The sequence below is a fragment of the Falco punctatus genome (assembly GCF_963210335.1).
Source record: "Falco punctatus genome assembly, chromosome: 14".
Taxonomy (NCBI): domain Eukaryota; kingdom Metazoa; phylum Chordata; class Aves; order Falconiformes; family Falconidae; genus Falco; species Falco punctatus.
This window is the reverse complement of record NC_137594.1, coordinates 10740849-10744585: the sequence shown is the minus strand read 5'-3', so window position 1 is coordinate 10744585 and position 3737 is coordinate 10740849. Positions and strand designations below refer to the sequence as shown.

At 42.4% G+C, this 3737-nt stretch overlaps 1 protein-coding gene across 7 annotated transcripts in view; it reads left to right on the top strand.

The window, feature by feature from the left end:
• Window positions 1–107: 107 nt before the first annotated feature.
• LOC308073241 (uncharacterized protein) overlaps window positions 108–3737 on the top strand; it is a 319052-nt gene continuing 315422 nt past the window's right edge. For 2 of the 7 annotated variants that reach the window (XR_013931954.1, XR_013931955.1), the window contains exon 1: window positions 108–2995. The gene's annotated coding sequence lies outside the window, so the exon portion shown is untranslated. The remainder of the gene's footprint in view (window positions 2996–3737) is intronic. The other 5 variants (XR_013931949.1, XR_013931950.1, XR_013931952.1 and 2 more) reach the window with 5 other exon arrangements.

Below are 3737 nucleotides of genomic sequence, written 5' to 3'. Positions count from 1 at the left end.
CGCCCCACCGAACCGAAAGCGAAAGGCGGGAGGGTGGGGCGGGGCGGGCGCTGTCGCGTGGGCGGGGCGATCTCCGGCGCTGTGCGCGGGCTGGTGGCGCTGAGCGCGGCCGCGTGGCGCTGCCCAGGCGAGGGGAGGTGAGGCCGCGCCGCGCTGAGGTGAGGCCTCTCGCTTCCCGCTCCGGCTGCCCCGGGCCTGCTCCTGCCTTTTTCCAGTGCTGTGGTCCCGGCTGCTTTCTTGGCTGCCCGCGGGCCATGAAGGGAGGTGTCTGCTGTCGGCTTGGGGAGGCTCGGCTCGGTGGTCAAGGTCTGGCGTGGGGGTGAAAGCTGCCCTAATGGTGACTGCGCTGTGGGGTGAAGTGGGAGCATCTGTAACATAACCCTCTCTTTGTGTGTTTTGTTGTTCTTGTTGTATGTTGCCTCAGATGAAACAGGCTTGGGTCTTCTGCTATGGTAGCTGAGAAGTTTCCTGGAAAGGGTTTGAAATGGAGGTCGAGTCCAGCAGCTGGAAAACAAACCCGACTTTTTGTCCAGATGGTTTTGCTAATCTTGACTTTCTGAACCTGAATTTTGGGTCACTTCATATGGCTGCTACAATGTAGTTCACCTGTGTGATTTTATAACTTAGTGTCAGCATCGGCCTCCCTTGACCTTAATTTTCGTTGTAGCCCAGCTGGGAGGGTGCCTTCAGTGGTGTCTCTGCTGAGTTGACTTGCTGCAAGTGTGAATTTGACTTAATGTTTTTTTAATGGCTCATCTTATTATAGATTGTCTTCATTACACTATAGGTTTTTAAATGAATATCTGTCTCACTGCTAACCACTGGGAATGTGTGGCTTCTTCTGATTAAATGAAATCTCAGGCTTGACCGCAGTCCTGTTTCTTTTCTTGCAGAAAGTGGCTGTATGGAGTTGCAAACAAACCGGTTTTCTCTCTGACTTTCCAGGCAAGTGGGTTTTCCAAAAACATATGCTTTTGATCGTCATTCCAAGTGAAATGTCACTAGGAAATACTTTTGTAGAATTTGTGTATGGATAATTGCTATATAAAAATTGCTGATCTAGCCAAGAGGGAAGGGGGAACAAATCCCCATACTACCACCACATGTTAAAATGAGGCCATCTGGCCATCTGCCGCGATGTCTGCGTTTCCTCCTCTACCATATGCGCATGCATACACAGACAAGCTTGGCTATACTCTTAGCAGGGTGCCTGCAGGCAACTTAGTTCTCTTCTTGCCATGTGCAAAACTTTACTGACCCAAATGAAAGGGTTGGATTTCATGTTTCTGCACACCCGCTCCCACAGGGGTAGGATTGGATTCTTTATGCTTTGCAGTTCTCCTTAATGTATAGAATAGCTGCATTTTGTTAAAGCCAGGCATGTTTTAGTAGAATGATTCAGGGAATCTTGCGTTGGTTCTTTTGAGACTTTCACTTCTCAATAGAGCATATTTGTATAATACATAAAATACTGAGTTATCTCATATATCTACCTATTATTGCATTGTTATATTTGGAATTAGTTTCCCAGTACAGCCTCCAAAAATGGGGTTTATTTTCTGTATTTTGAAGGTCTTAATACTTTGAAAGCCTGTTTTCTAAAAGGGAAACTTAATTGCTTCCCTGGCATGTGTGTGTGGTACCAATCCTGTCACTGCCAACAGGGCAGAGTCCTTGCCCGTGACCCAGGTGCTCAAAAGTCCATTTGCAATTTCCTAAGCTATGAGGTCTCCCATCTTGCTCCTCCTTCGTCAATGAAATTTTGAAAGAGATTTTCAATGAGGTTTTGCAAAGGAGTTTTGCTCTTTTCTGGGTGTATTAATTTTGTTTATTATTGATTTCAATCTCTTGCAGAAATAAAAAATACTGCGAGGAGCAAAGCTGTGACAAAATAATCTTAAGTTTTACAGGGTTCTTTCACTGCTTCATTGTCATTTGAATTTATTTTTTTTTAAAAAAAAAGTCTCTCCATTGTGAATGGATTTAGTTTCATTTGGAGTGTTACAGAAGATAGACTTTATGAAAAAGACTACAGCAAGATAAAAGCCTGGTCATTAGTTCTAGGGGAGAAGAGGAATTCAGTAGAAAGGAATGGCCGCTTCCAGCTGTGCATGCACACTGTTGCTGTTTCCCTGGAGTTCAAAAGATATAATGCCAATAGCTGGTGAACTCCATCAAGTTGTATACCTGATTTTTCTTTTTTTTTTTCATTGTAGTTGGGCTAATTTAGGCAGAGAAGGGCTATTGTAATGGCATTGATAGGAAATGCAGGAGAACAAATAAGAACAAATAAGCATGTGGACCTGTCTGAAAATCTGGGCTGTTAATTTATGGTATGCTTATGAGTTCAGTAGGCAGTGTTCAAGCATGTGTGACTGTGAGCTATGGAAAAGGGAAATAAAGATGAACTTTGCTAGCTGAGAAGAAGTTTTAATACATGAGATGCTGTTGGGGATTCAGAAAACATGGATTTAGTTTCTATCTATCAACATTTATATCAACATATATATCAACAGAAATATTCTCACTTCACATGTAGCTTTTTGCTGTGACAACAGTATGGTGTTAGGAATCTTCTAGTTCTCACTGGGTCACTAATGTGGTCTGGGCTAAGAGAATCCTCCTTCCCAGAGGGTATTGGCAGAACATCTAGGGTTTGGAAACAAAAGTACAACTGACAATTCCCAGGCCATGAAGCAGTGTCAGACACTGTCAGACAGTGTTAAAGAGAGGACATGGAAAGCTCCACTAGAAGGAGAGGACTGAAACTTGGGGTTTCCATTCTCAGTAACATGTGGAATTTTTCCCCTTCATTCTAGTATCTCATTTCTATGTAGCAGTGAGGAACAGCTTTCTATTCTCTGTCATGCAAAACCAAGAAAAATAATAACCAGGCCTTTTAACTTTCTTGTTCTTTTTTTCTAGGTAGTCCGGTTTGTCGTCTTCCTTGAAGTGTACAGCCTCAGCCTGGACTTGGTTTCCTAACAGACCAGTAGTGAGTGAAAAGCTATTTTGAATGTTCTAAGAATAACAGCACTGTTTGTATTCCCAGGCTGTTATTAGTTTTTCTTTTTTTCCTAGTAGTGTGACAGTATTGGCTCACAGTTAGGCCGTATTTGTTTCAATCTAGTTCTCAGACATTCTCCTGTAGTCTTAACAGGTTGTTCTGTGTTGTGTTTGTGAATTTGAGCCTACATTTCTCAAGTGCAGAAATTGTATTTGTCCTCAATGAACTGTATCTTGTGCTTTTCAGGCTGTTCCTCTGTCTCTTCGAATTCCAGTCCTGTTGTCTTACATACTCCTGCCTCTCTTAGTTTAATGTAAATTGACGATTTTTAATAGGTCCATTCTCTCTCAAAGCTCTGAAATCCCGCAACACTCAGCACTTTCATTAGGACATAGGTGATCCCACCTGATGCATCCTTTCAAACTAACAGCAATTGATACTCCCTTGTATGATGATTATTATTTTAATTTACAGAAGTCTGTGGTTATAATTTTATGTAGACAGTATGTCTTTAGTTTAAGGAGGGGAATAATTTGTCAGACTGTACCATGAGAGTTAGATCAGTTTGATGTAGTTTCCATTCAGGAAATACTGTTACACACCTTGCTGTGCTAAAAAATTACCTGGTTGAATATTTCTGGGAAGACTGGCTTGTTATTTCCTGCCTTTTCTTTTTCCCTTGGTGACATGTTGCCATTTTCCAGTCTCCTGACCTCAGTAATTTTCAGAT